This window comes from Mus pahari, chromosome 17 (assembly GCF_900095145.1).
Source record: "Mus pahari chromosome 17, PAHARI_EIJ_v1.1, whole genome shotgun sequence".
NCBI lineage: Eukaryota > Metazoa > Chordata > Mammalia > Rodentia > Muridae > Mus > Mus pahari.
In genome coordinates, this window is record NC_034606.1 from 21,227,905 (window position 1) to 21,242,822 (window position 14,918).

Consider the following 14,918-nt stretch of genomic DNA (forward strand, 5'->3'; position numbering starts at 1 on the left):
TTTTTTTGGTTTTTCGAGACAGGGTTTCTCTGTGTAGCCCTGGCTGTCCTGGAACTCACTCTGTAGACCAGGCTGGCCTCGAACTCAGAAATTTGCCTGCCTCTGCCTCCCGAGTGCTGGGATTAAAGGCGTGCGCCACCACGCCCGGCTTCCATCTTTTTTAGAACGATGTTTACAGTGGCCACCGGCACCCTGGTACATTATTAAAAGGGGATATTAATAGACATTTGAGGAGTAAAACATTGGAAAGGATACATATCCAAGGAACAAATAAATACTTAAATTGTCAGAAAAGTCTGTTTCAGTTCGCCAACCCCACGCAGGCGGCAGGTGGCGCTCTCACCCTGCAGTCTCGCGTGCGGGTTCTTAGAATCTGCGTCCGTCTGCCGAGGAACCCGGGCGAATAGCGAACATAAATGAAGCACAGAAAGATCTTCAAGCTGCAGTCTTCTCTCTGTGGCTGAGTTGAAGCCAAGACTGATCCCGTCCCGGGGTCTCAGGGAGGAGGCTATAGCCGTCCTTTTCACTTTAAAGCGAAGTTCAGAAACTGGGCAGAGAGGCCAACAGTACGCAAATTTGGAGAAAGCCTAAGGGACAGCTTGGAAGGCTAGCGTGTCTCAGGAATCGCCTTGAATGGTGTGGAGCATCCCTGCCTGTGCTCTCAGAAGGGCATTTTTGGAGGCAGGTTCGGGAACGTATGAGATTACCTCTCACGTTTCTCTACCGCCTGCTCTTGGAAGTGATGAGATCACAGTCTTTTTGGTCTTTTCTCACAAATGGTCGGCGTGTAGGCAACTCCCGCTCTCCATTTGAGCTGATGACAACTTCTGGTGTGACACTGGGCGCCTGGGTTTTTGCTAACCTGACACAAAATGGGAAGATGACCTTTTAAAAAACGCCCAGAGGACAAGAACTCAGGCCCAGTCCCCAGCCACCAAGAGCTCTGAGCATCTCTAGCCATCTCAGAGCAGGACTTCTCAAAGGGTGTGGCTCGCACGGACCAGAGTCCCAGGAGTTTTATAGACGATGGGTCCTTCGGATTCGCTCAAACCTACTGACCGTAATCTCTGAGCATGGGGAAAGGAGATCTGCAGGTCCAACAGCATAAAACTGTCCATATTTTGTTTCTACGACCAAGAAAACCCTCCAATTTAGCATTCTTCCAGTCGATTGTCTTTGAATAAATGTCTACCCTTGGCGACCTTACTGTGCTGGTCCCTAGGACTTGAAGAGCAAGGGAAAGGGGACCCATTGTGGGAAGGCAAAGCTCATCTTTGGGAATGGAGCCTGGACGAATGCTGGGGATTTCCCAAAGTGACTCGGGGTTCTGATGTGGGGGCACAGGGCACTGCTTAGTGTGGGGTTTGGGGGGGACCCAGAGGCTCATCAACTGCGTTCTATACCCGGCTGCCACGCTCACCTGGGTCGGCTGCCAGTCCTTGGGCTGAACTTGGAAGGAGTGGGGCGGGCTCCTCTGCAACTAGAGCGGGGCGGGGATGTTGGAGAGGAGGAGGAGGAGAGAAAGTGGGGGTCTGTCTCCCCACTTCCCGCCCCCGTCGCCACCTTTGGCTTTATAATTGGCTCGCGCAGCGGTTTCTTTCCTCTTATCTGATCCTGGGTGAGAGGCGAGGGGAAGGAAGCTCTGTAGGGCAGGAAGCGACGGGAGAGGGACAAGGAGAGGACAGAGTGAACGACAGGAAAGAGAAGCTAATTAAGAAAGGGTACTCTGAGGGAAGCGAGCCAGGGCAGTGGTCCGCTAAGAGCCAACCGGCGGCTAATCTTCCCTAGGCGCCAAGAGGTCCCCAACCTGGGCTGGAACGTTGCCCTGCACAGGTCAGTTTGTCTTTCCCTACCGTTTTCCCGCTCGGCTTTGCATAGTCCATAGGTGAAGAAAGAGCCCTAGTGAGAGCCACCTGCAGACGGATGCCATTGCCAGGACCATCCATTGCACGTGTGCCCGCGGGGTGGCCGGGGACCTTAGGGGTGAGCTAGGAGACTGTGCACCCAGATAGATGCTTGTCTGGGGACCACAGGGCAGAGAGATTGCAGGCGCGCTGAGTGACCGACTGGTGTGCGGGACAGCAAAAGAGACCTTCGTTTCTCTCTGAGGATCCCTCCCTCCCGTGTTGTCTGTGTGCTGTGGGCGGTGGGCGCCGTGCTGGAATTAGCTGCATTTGTCCGCTCTGTATTGGTGGCTCCAGCAAGTTCAATTGGTAAAGGCGTAGGGATTCGTTTGGAATCACCGTGTACGCATAGAGCACAACGTTGTTTAGATTCTATTTGGCAGTGGATTGGGAGACCAGTCCTTGGTCCTTGAACCCACTCAAGCATTCACTGGACTGTTGCTGCACATCAGGGCAGCGGTGGACCAGGCTCTGCACGGAAAGGGGGTTAGCCAGGGGATAGCTCATAGACAGTAGAATGATACCAAGCTGCTAGTGTTGCTGCTTTAGAGGAACCGCCAAGCTAAGCTGCTGCAGGAACCTTCTTCACTCAATTTTTTTCCCTTTATTTTTGCGAACTCCTCTTGCATTCTGCTTCTGGGCATCCGAAGCATCTGCAGAAGTTGGGCTTTAGCATACAGTCTGCACACAGTCTGGAGCAGGGCTGGTTAGGCTCCAACGTTAACAGGAGCCCCCGTGAGTAGCTTTAGTTACCCACCACGGTTTGGAGTTATTATGCAAACTTGGTGCTGAGTTCTTGGGTGCTCAGTGGGTAGCTAGTCTTGTGCTGGAGAGCTCAGGGTTGCTTAGGCAAAGTCCAGGAGAGCTGTTAACTTGCCCTGAAGAGCACCTCTGAAGACGCTTACATGCAGTTCTCACAGTGGTATGAATCCCTCTCCCACTTCCCACCCCCGGCTCCCCACTCCCCACCCCTCGCCAACTGCCAGAAAATGATTTCTAGATCTGACTGGAGTTCCAAGAAAGAAAGATCTATTTATTTAGGCAGAGTGGTATGTAGCTCAGGCTGGTCTAAAAGTTTTCTTCAGAACAGAGGGAGTCCTTGGGCTCACATTCCTTCTGTCTCCACCTCCCAAATGCAGGATTGCAGGTGTGTGCACCACCGCCTGGCTTTAACTGTGCTGGAAGCCTTGCAGTTGTTTGCTGGCAGCCAAGTGTTGAAGTGGAGTAGAAACAGTCAGAAGAGAAAGAGGAGGAAGCCCTCTGTGACACCATGGTTAGGGGAAAATGAGATTTCTCCATCCTCAGTTACTGGAGGTCCTGGCTTCAGCTTCTACCAAAGGACCAAAGGCACTTCTTTACAGGATGGAGTAGCAGGCAGCTCCGGGTGGCTGTACTGTGAGGAGATTGGGTGTTCTGTCGCTGAAGAGGAACTCCAGCTCTGCAGGCAGCCTCACTATTACATTAGAGATGGGCGGGTAGGTGAATGGATGGGTGGATGGATAGATGGAATTTAGATCTGAAGTTAAGAGGATAACACGGAGGGGGTTTTGTTGCACCTGGACCCAATGCCAGATTTGGGAATGCATTTCTTTAATGGTTTGGTTGGTTTGTTTTGTTATTTATTTTGTTGTGACAGGTTGTACCCTGACTGGTCTGGAACTCATCAGGTAGTCCCAGCTGGCTAGGAACTCTAGGATCCTCTTGCCTTAGTTCCCCCAGTGCTGGCATTACAGGCATACGCCACCGTGCCTGGTTCCTTGTTTGTGTTGTAAACATTTTACTTGATAATCATTTCACACAGGATACAATCCACACATTTAGAGTGTATAACTCAAGAGCTTTTAGTATATTTAAAATGTGCAGTCCACATCCCAAATTAAGGATTATTTTAGGTTTCTGGAGACGTGGCTTAGTGGTCAAGAACACCCACTGCTCTTCTAGAGAGGGTCTGAGTTTGGCTCCAAGCAGGGACATTTGGCAACTCATAAACACCTGTAATTCCAGCCCCAGGGGATTGGATAGCCTCTTCTTGTCTCCATGGACATCCACACCAAATACACTTTTTTTTTTTTTTTTTTTTTTTAAATTCTGAAAAGAAATAGAACATTTTTAGCATCTCCAAAAGAAAACCTACAGCTCTGGATAGTAATTCCTCAATTCTTTCTGGTCTGTCATCCAGTCTCTGTGGATTTCATATACATGGAATTATACTGCATAAGCCCTTTGTGATTAATTTTTTTTCATCTACTAGGATACCATTAAACTTTACCCATATTACATAGGGCATCCTTTTAGTCTTTTAATAAGCACTGGGCATCTTCTCCTTCTGCCTCGGGGTCCCTGAACCAGGATAATCCTGAACCTCCACTACAGCCCTGACCTCCAACAGGTCCGTTAGAAGGGACAGGAGCCACCCTAGTGAGGCCTCTTAATAATTAATTCTCTGGGCAGGATTCCTTGGAACCTGTCAGTGTTCCTGGAGCAGTTTTGGATGACTCCCAGGGTTCAGGATGGATGGGAGGAGCTTTTTGGCCCTGGTCCTGGCCCTCTCAGAGTCCAGCTGAAGATTTCAGAGAAGTCTCTAGCCTTCCATGCTTTTCAGAACTATCCTGGCCTCCAGGATAGGCTGAGCAAAGGAGAGAAACTGAAGAGCAAGTCCAGGGAGCCCCTCACCGACTAGGAAGACCCCACAGGGCACATTCCTCTTAGATGTCACTTCTCACTATCACCAATGAGAACACAAGGATCTTTTCCCTGTTTCTTTTCTTTTGGCCTGGCTGTTGCCAACATCCTCCGTAGAGATGTGACTTCAGCTTTGCAGTCACTCTTCATCAAATTCAGCCAAGTGACCGCTGTTTTCCTGGCCCGCAGAGTATAATTGACAATTTAAGTCTTTTTGAATTCCTGCATGCGGAGGCTGTGCTGTTGGAGCAGCGCTGAGCTAACGCTTTATCTGAGGTTGTGGCACTGGTGCAGGAGACCCTAGATGATTGCTGGGAGGGACTGGTAATGGAGAAGAGGATGGGAAGCAAGTTTAAAGGGAAGCAACCATCAGTGACTTTTGTCTCAGAAAATATGTCCCTGAGAGTGATGGATGTCAAGATGTCAAGGAAGTAACCATTCTTGTTTACTCCTTGTAAAAAAATAAAGAGGGGCAAAGGTCCAGTGACTCCTCTAGACATTAAGCCTTGAGTGTAGACTGCTTCCTGTTCTCATGGGGATAATGATCTCTCTCTCTCTCTCTCTCTCTCTCTCTCTCTCTCTCTCTCTCTGTGTGTGTGTATGTGTGTGTATGCATGTGTTAGAAGATGTATTACTCAGCTTTCTGTCACTAAAACAAAATACTTTTTTTTTTAAAGATTTATTTATTTATTATATATAAGTACACTGTAGCTGTCTTCAGACACTCCAGAAGAGGGCGTCAGATCTTGTTACGGATGGTTATGGGCCACCATGTGGTTGCTGGGATTTGAACTCCGGACCTCTTTCCCACTGAGCCATCTCACCAGCCCAAAACAAAATACTTGATATAATTAGAATGAGAGAAGATGTGCTTGGCTCGCAGAGAGGGTGGGAGGCAGGGGGATTTAGAGACTTCTGAGGACCAAGCTGACTTCAGAATCTGGTTGACAAAAGTGGTCTCTCTCTCTCTTTTTTTTCCTCCTGCTTTTTTTTCTTCTTCTTTTTTCCTCTCAAAAACTTCTATAGTTTCTTTTTTTCTCTTTCTTTTTCTTTTTGGCTCTATCATTGTGACTAGAGAGGAACATCTGTGGGGCGTCATGAGAGCCAAGAGTGAAGTTGAAGTGCAGAGCTTAGCGACCCAAATTCCCCCAAGGTTGAACAATTCAAATCTGTAGCACCCCTACAACATTTTTTTTCTCGTTCCCTCCTATTTTTCCTGTATGTGCTGTGTATGCGTGGGTGTGTGGGTGTACATATGCCATGTACCCATGTGCAGGTCAGAGGTCAAACTTTTGGAGTTAGTTCTCTCCTTTCCCTGTGGGTTTGAACTCAGGTCATCATGCTTGTACAACACACACTTTTACCCACTGCACAGTCTCGCATCCCTCTCCTGCGTCCTTTTAAGCCAGGACCTCACTGCATAACCAGCTGCCGCCACCTATGTAGCCTTGGACTCACAGCCATCCTCTTGTCTCAGCCTCCCATGTGCTGGGATGGTTCCCCTGGGAGCCACCATGCCTGGTTCTAAACCAATGGCCATGTTGCATTTTTTCTGTTAGTGGCTGCTGAAATTACCCTGGCAGATGTCCCTAAAGGGAGTGGTACCAGACTCTTTCTTTCTAGAATGTACTTGAGCTGCTTGTGAACATGGTGGTAGAGGGAGGCGAGCCTCTGCCACAGGCCGTCAGGAGCCCTTTATCATAGATGCTCTCCTGGATGAGCTTTTGTCTTGGTTTCTGTGGAGAAGAGCACACATTGAATGGAGACTTTAAAACAATGAATCTGATTGTCTGTCTTCCTCTCCAGCCCAGCATATTGACATATACTGTCACTGTGCTAAATACCCAAAGTACAGTATTGCGTAAGCACTTCTCTAAGTAGAAGTGCAACTGACAACTACAGTTCAATGATAAACCCACAGAATGGGAAATAAAAGTTAGCATCTTAGGCACCAGGGGAGAGCCTTCTGCCTCTCACTGGGGGGACCAGGGAAGCATTTCTGAATGGAGATGCCTAAGGTGAGAAGGGACCTTAGCCCTCTGCTGAGGACAGACATTTGATTAAGATAAGCTCTTACTTCCCTGGTGGAGGAGTTCTGTCAGTCCTCAGAAGCAGGAGTGGAGGGGAGACGAAAGCCAGATGATGGAACATTCTTGTGTCAAGAAGCTGTCACTACTTTGCTGTGCTTCTGGGATGGCTCTGGCTTCTATCTCAAAACTTACATATCAAGTTTAAGAGTATTGAAACAGCTCTGTGTGTGTGTGTGTGTGTGTGTGCGCGCGTGTGGTGTGTATACATTTGTATAAGTGAGTATATGCTCAGAAGTGATTAACCATGGAGACCAGAGGCCACCCTTGGGTAACCCTCCTCAGGAGCCATTTCTACTTTTGTTTGAGATAAGATCTCTTACTGGCTTGGAGCTCACCAATTACACTAGTTTGGCTGGCCGATGGGCTCCAGGAATCCTTCAATCTCTGCCTGCCCAGCATGGAGAATAAAAACGCATGCTACCATGTGTTGCTCATGTGGGTTCTGGGGGCTGGTGCACAGAGAATCTTAACGTTTGAGTGTCAAGCACTTAACTTGCTTAGCTATTTTCCCAACTCATTCCATAGCTGCATGTCTGGGGCCAGTTTCTAATACCTCTTGTATAAAGGAATAGCTCACGGGGCCATTGCTAACTTCCTAGGAAGAGCTAGTGAAAAGTGGCACCTCTGGAGAGCCCCACGCTATTGGAAGAAAGTAGTGCACTCCCCTCAGGACCATCCAGCCTCGAGGCTCACGTCTGACAGGTGACTGCTGATTTCAAGTGCCATCTACCTGAAGCCGATTGGAAGTCATCCAACACAACACAACTTTTGAACTCGACACTGGTCACTTATTGAAAACTAATCCATATTTATTGCTGAGTATACGTATGAATTTGTGAAGTTATGAGCTAAAATGCCATCTGAGGTCTTCCAGTATCAATATCTAGAAAGGTAAAAGAATTTCTAAGGCCACCAAGCTAGCTGGGCGTTGCTGCCCCTTGGGAGCCTGGATGCTGGTGCCACCTATAAAGCCGTTTTTAGACCCAGATGAGATCTGTGGCTCTTGGTAAAGCTTCCCTCCTGAAGGAGGAAGGGCAGTCCTTTGGCATTCTGTGATCAGCATTGCGATGGTTAGCTTTAGCTGGCAACTCAGCCTAGACTCCGAGGGGTTTGCGGAGAGATTCCTAGACCAGATGGGCCCATGGGAGGGTGAGGACTTGTCTTTTGTATGTGTGTGTATGTGTGTGTATAACATGCCTGTTCATGTGTGTGCCCATGCTTGTATGTGTGTGTGTGTGCACATGTGTATGTGTGTGTGCAAGTACATGTATGTGTGTCATGGGAGTGTGAGGACTTGTCTTCTTTATGTGTATGTGTGTGTATAACATGCCTGTTCATGTGTGTGTCCATGCTTGTATGCGTGTGTGTGTGTGCACAGTATGTGTGTGTGCAAGTACATGTATGTGTGTCATGGGAGTGTGAGGACTTGTCTTTTTTTATGTGTATGTGTGTGTATAACATACCTGTTCATGTGTGTGTCCATGCTTGTATGCGTGTGTGTGCACATGTGTGTGTGTGCGCACATGTATGTGAGTGTATGTGTGTGTATAGGTCTAAGGTTGACTTTGGACATTTCCCTTGATCATTCTCTACCTTGCATATTGAAGTAGGGCCTCTCCCTTGAACACAGATCCTGTTGCTTTGGCCGCTCCACCTACTCAGCTCACTCTGGCCATCTACTGTCTCTCCTTCTCCCCAAGGCAGGATTCAAGGCCACCGTCTGACTCTCTTAGCCCTCTTATGAGTGCTGGACGTCTCGTCCTTACACTTGCCAAACAATTTCCCAGCAAGCCATTTCCTCAGCTTGGCATGTGTGTGTGTGTGTGTGTGTGTGTGTGTGTGTGAGTATGTGTGTGTGTATGTGTGTGTGTGTCCCGGTCTTAAACAAACAACAACAGCAACAAAACCCAACCAAACAGCAACAGACAAATAAACAACAAAGGAACCCTGACATGCAAACAAACTAACAAGACCTTATGAACAAACGATACTGGAAAGGGAGTGTTGACGGCATCTTGTCTTGAATACCGTTTAATCACACTTGCTCAAGCAGGACACATTTCTTTCTTTCTTTCTTTCTTTCTTTCTTTCTTTCTTTCTTTCTTTCTTTCTTTCTTTCTTTCTTTCTTTTTTATTAGGAATTTTTTATTAGATATTTTCTTTATTTACATTTCAAGTGTTATCCCCTGTCCTATCTCCCTCCAAAAACCCCTCCCCTTTCCCCCTCCTCCTGCTCCCCAACCCACCCACTCCTGCTTCCTGGCCCTCATATTCCCCTACACTGGGGAATAGAGCCTTCACAGGACCAAGGGCCTCTCCTCCCATTGATGACCGACTAGGCCGTCCTCTGCTGCGTATGTAGCTGGAGCCATGAGTCGCACCATGTATACTCTTTGGTTGGTGGTTTCGTCCCTGGGAGCTCTAGGGGTACTGGCTAGTTCATATTGTTGTTCTCTGGAGACATTTCTTACAGGTAAAACTTACCCAGATTGTGACCCCAGTTTTCTAACAAAGGAAAGTCAACTCTCCTCAGCGTTGGACTTTGAATTTGCATCAATCCAAACCTCTTTTTTGAAGGCGCACCAAAGAATCCAGTTTTCCCTTCTGCATGAAGACTTTAAATGGATGAAGACATTTGTTACATACGTCTTACTCTCAGTTTTCCTGGGCCGAAAACATGCTCACATCTCTCCATTCCTTCTCTGCCCAAACTTGTCCTTGACAACCGCAAAGCCTTTTTTCTTAAGAAACCTGCGAATGGCTCTTGGGTGATGCGTCTCAGATGGTCAGAAAGCAGGTTTCCAACTCCTTCCTGGAGTTCTCTCTGGAGAATGATTAAAAACGGGTAGGAATGTGCTCAGAACGGTCTACAGCAGTTTGCACAGGCAAGCAATGGCTGCCTTCATAATTATCTGGATCTTCAGCTTAAACCTTTCTGCCAAGCCGGTCCTACACCCTTGCTGTGAGGGAGATAGAAGGCTCTTTGTTCTCCTTCCTTCTGCAGCCCCTGTCTAGGTTGCAAAATCATCGCTTATCACTGTTTCCTTTTCCTTTCCGTTAATCTATCACCCAGAGGCCAAAATTAGAACTTTTTTTTTTTTTTTTTTAAATTTCAGGGAACAAACATTTTTTAAAAAAGATTTATCATTTATTATATGTAAGTACATCGTAGCTGCCTTCAGACATTCCAGAAGAGGGAGTCAGATCTCATTATGGATGGTTATGAGCTACCATGTGGTTGCTGGGATTTGAACTCAGGACCTTCAGAAGAGCAGTCAGTGCTCATAACCGCTGAGCCATCTCTCCAGACCCAAAATTAGAACTTTTTGAGTGCTATTATGGTGGTTTTTAAAAAATTAGTTTTTTTAAAAAAATCAACATACAAGGTAATGTTTTTAACTTATAAACATTTACTTATTCATCTATTTTCTGTATATGAATGCTCTGTCTCCATGCATATCGGAAGGGGAATCAGATCCCATTACAGATGGTTGTCAGCCACCATGTGGTTGCTGGGAATTGAAATCAGAACCTCTGGAAGAGCAGCCAGTGCTCTTAACCATTAAGCCATCTCTCCAAGGTAATGTCTCTCAGCATGGCATTTTCATACTGTTTTTGTAGGTCCCTGCCCCACACCCCTACATGCCTGCTGGTCCCCTTCTTCCTCAGCACCCTTCTCCTGCCTTCATGTCATACAGATTATATGGCTCTTCCCCCCTCTTATCTACCCTTCTTAAGACATCCTTTCCCATTTCATGGTTCCCTCTCTGGCTTTGTGAGTTTTAGCCATATTAGACCCTCCACACATACATATGAAAATTAAAATCTCTTTTTTGCGTGTCTTTATGCAGTGCATGTCTTTCTGGGTCTAAGGTGCCTTGCTTCACAGAGTATTTTCCTGTTCCATCCATTTTCCTGCAAATGTCGTGATTTCATTTTTCTTTACAGATGAATAAAATTCCACCCTATCACAACCTTCCCAGGGATAAACATTATCTTACTGACATCGTTGTCAAGGACATGTCACCATTTTGAGCTACCATTCCGTCCTGCTTCATTTTTCTCTTAGCTTCCCGGTTAGCTTGTTAACGGAATTGTAAGTGAGCTCCAGTGGGGGAACGCATGGCGTGCAGCTCTGTAAGTGTTAGAAAGACAATTCCAGTGCCATAAATAACTGTCTTTCTCAGATCCTGGGTCAGCAGCATCTGCATGTAGAACAGGTGGCTAAGGACAATTCTGTTTACGTTTGTAGGGTTTATTTTGTAAATCCAACAATGATTGGTGGGAATACTCTTCAAGCTTTACTTGTGTATATGTCTAAGTCTTGGCAAGTGGTACAACTATTGAATAAATATTTGAAGGAATTTTTTGATAAAACCGGCTGTATGGTAAGCTGAGAATTCTTTGCGTGCTTGTAAGCACTGGTTAATGGCTTCTCTTGGGTCTTTGCTCTTTATTAAACCTAATTACACAAATGCAATTTGATAAAACAAATATACAAACCAGAAGCAGGCTGAATGGTCACTGATAGGGATGCTCGAAGGCTGTTTGTCAGTGTTACGACAGTGTCTTGACCACACTCCTGCTTTGCATTGCTAACTCTCCCCAAGTTTGATTTGTACCTTCTGATTTCAGAACTAAGTAGCCATTTCTGATACAATATTTTTAAGAAGAAGGGGGAAAAAAATGAAAGCAGAGTTTTATTTATTTATTCAGACTCTTGGGCAAAGTTTCAACAAATGAGGCTTTGACATTTGTGTGTGTGTGTGTGTGTGTGTGTGCGTGTGTGTGTGTGTGTGTAAATTTTAAAATATCTCATGGCACTTAAATAGAAATGGAGACTTTTCTTGTCTCTACTACTCTGTCCAAAAGTTTGGTGACTTGGCAGAAAAGCTTGGGAAAACTAAGATTCTACTTCTCCCAGTATGCCATTGCTCATCCTAACTTAAAGTAAACAACAAAAGGAACTTAAAGATAGGCTCTGTGTGCAAGCTTTAGTTCCCCTCTTATAAACAGAGCTGTTTCCTCCCAAAGTTCCTGCTAAGAGGAGGTACTTAACTAGCTAAAAGATTTGAAATGTGTTCGCTTTAAATGCCACATGTCAATTATTGTCATGCAGCAACTGGACACAGGAACTGCAATGCTTTGATAAAAAGACAAAAGCTCTTAGAATAGATGCATGAGATTTCATGCCTATAACCTGGTATCAGAAGAAAAGGGAATAGGGGTCAGGGGATGGACTCTGTGTGTGTGTGTGTGTGTGTGTAGCGGAGACAGCAATCGAGATGTAAAGTGAAAAAAAAATAGTCTATGAGACAGATATGGCCAGTTTCCTTGCCTAGCTTACTTGAAACCTAGAGTTACCATGTTTGGGGAAGGAATTCTCAAGAATGGACACTTCATTTGAGAAAGAGATTTTTGTGGCTGCTTTTCTGCGCATGTAATGGGATCCATGGATAATTATCTGATTGATAGATATCTAAGGAGACCGAGGCTGCCTGCTGGGATCTGCTCAAGTCCTTGCACGTAAGGGCTGCTCAGTCTCTGTGAATCAGTTTTCTCACCTGAAATAAATCAATTCAAGCTGAAACGCTATATTCACAATACCACCGGACATTCCACCTCTTCTCTGATTACTTTACGAATGAATTACACAAGGAGAATAGTCATATATTCTTCCAGATACACTGTAAAATTCTGACGTCAAGCCAGAATACCGAGGTTGAAGGGCAGGTCAGTTATATCACTTTGATAGCTTATAGAACTATGGTTTATTATTATTATTATTATTATTATTATTATTATTATTATTATTTGCTTTTCGAGACAGGGTTTCTCTGTATAGCTCTGGCTGTCCTGGACACTTTGTAGACCAGGCTGGCCTCAAAATCTGAAATCTACCTGCCTCTGCCTCCCGAGTGCTGGGATTAAAGGCGTGCGCCACCACGTCCGGCTGGTTTATTATTAAATTTGAAGACAAAGACTTATCTAATTCGGACTAGCCCCAAGCCTGCTATGTAGCAGAGGTGAGCCTTGAACACCCAGGTCTTCAGCCTCTGCTTCCCCAGTGCTGGGAGTGAAGGATTGCACCACCACACTGAGGGAGATTTATGTCTTACTGCATTCCCTGAAGTAACTCTTGGGTTAAACAGGAAGTAAAAGCCTTTGTGATGCTGTCCATACCTGTTCAGCAGCAAAGGAAGAACTAAACAAAACAATAAAGAAGAACAAAAAGAACATCTTGCTATCAAACCAAAGTTAAAACAGAAGAGTATTAATGACAAATGCAAAGATAAGCTGAAAAAGAAAGCAATGAACTTGACAATGTAGCAGAACTTTCCTCTCAAAAATGGCAAATTGCACAAGTCATATATATATAAAACATACTGATTTTGTGATTATAAGTGGAAAAGAAACAGTTGGAGCCGAGGTAGTGCCGCGGCACACTAGTGAACACAAAATCCATGTATGAAGTAAAAAATTATGTGGAGACATATAAACCAGAGCAAGACATTGGAAAATGAAGTAGATCTAAAATAAGAGAGAAAGAGAAAATGGCAAAGGTTGTCCATGAATCAGCATCAAGAAGGAGCAGGGTCATTGGACAGGACAAAGATCATATTAGGATACTTTCTAAATAATCGTGACACCAAGATTACTCAAGAAAACTATAAGTCAACCTTGGTCATTGACACAGCTTGCAAATTTAGCAGCACAAATTGAACTTAGTTTTACAAATGATGCTAAGTTAATGCATCAAAGGTGTGTGAGCCTGGAAGGAATCTCCCCAGAGGAGACTTTGGACTAGGAATGTCTGATTGGCAGCTGTTGAAAGAGGTTCTGTGGTAAGCCAATGCACCAATGGGCGGCACAAATTCAGTCCAGGACTAAGTTCTGGCACCAGAACTCTCTATGCAGGAGGCTCACACAGATGGACAGAATCTTGGGATCCTTGCGATGAATCATAGTCCTAATCTTGCCTCATGGGGACCTGGTTTAGTCTTCGAAACCTTGGATGCTAAGTCACTGTTATGAGAATTTGGATAAAGCAATTAGTAGCAAAGGGCTGACTCCCAAGTGGAGACGCAAGCTGGCCATCTCCCAGCTCTCCTTTTGTGTGTTGTGCAATCCTAAGAGAAGCTACTTTAACAGCATGTGATGCTGCAAAGGAGAGCAGAGGGCCCGTCTGGAGTAACTAAATGTCCCTCTTTGTGTGGCCACCAAAGTATTCGTTCATTCTGGGCAGTGTGCAGGAAGCAGTTGCCTCCCCCAATGGCATTTTCAGTGGGGGGTGAGGACCCCACTATTTGCATCACAGCGTTGCAAACAGAAAGTCTCCTCCTTTATTTCCAGTCCCCTGGTGAAAAGGCGCTGGGTTAGATCACAAAGCAGAATGACCCTGGAGGGTCTGGAAGAAGCCAGAAAAGCAAGATGAGATCTATGGCTCAGAATGGGAAGAAAATTCCTAGGATAGTCCGGACTCAGATCCAAATGACCCTGACGTTCCTCTTCCGGCAAAACTCAGCTAAGCCTTGAGGTCATTTGTGGCTGCCACTAACAAGGCTATGTCCCAAGAGTATATATAGCATTAGGAAGCTCCTCTAAGCAGGTCACCGGGCTTTAGTGTCACAACCCGATGGCGGCACTGGCCTTCTGCCTAGCTATAGCTTTTATACACTTGGAGAGGACTCTTAGGGACCTTATCTCTCTCTTAATGAAGTTTTTTCCAGAGTCGATGAAAAATTATCTTTCAGCCTGGTCTCTAGCCTAAAGCCTAGTTGTTATGTGCCTTGCTAGATTAGATCTGCTACAAAGACTGAGCTAGCATCTTTCAGAAGAGGAACATTCAGGCCAGGGAGAAGTGTCATGAGAGCAACTTAAAATACTTGAGGCTCAATAAGCAAGATATGCTGCATTAAACATTCATCTATCAGAGTCTCTTGCCAAGCTTTAGAAACTGGGAGATTAAAAAAGTCAACTTTTACTAATTTCCTGCTATGGCAGGAATTTTCTCTGGATAGTCTGCTATCAAAGACCTCAGAGTAGAAATGCTAGAGAAATTTATATAAACCTGGCATGGTGGCTCACACCTGTACCACTGGCATTTGGGAGGTTGAGGAAAGAGGATTAAGGACAGCCTGGGCTGCTGCTTCTTCTTCTTCTTCTTCTTCTTCTTCTTCTTCTTCTTCTTCTTCTTCTTCTTCTTCTTCTTCTTCTTCTTCTTCTTCTTCTTCTTCTTCTT

At 45.6% G+C, this 14,918-nt stretch overlaps 1 protein-coding gene across 4 annotated transcripts in view; it reads left to right on the top strand.

The window, feature by feature from the left end:
• The first annotated feature begins 1,583 nt into the window (after positions 1–1,583).
• Positions 1,584–14,918, top strand: part of Col14a1 (collagen type XIV alpha 1 chain) — a 215,110-nt gene continuing 201,775 nt past the window's right edge. For all 4 annotated transcript variants that reach the window (XM_029548078.1, XM_021216500.2, XM_029548079.1 and 1 more), the window contains exon 1: positions 1,584–1,833. The gene's annotated coding sequence lies outside the window, so the exon portion shown is untranslated. The remainder of the gene's footprint in view (positions 1,834–14,918) is intronic.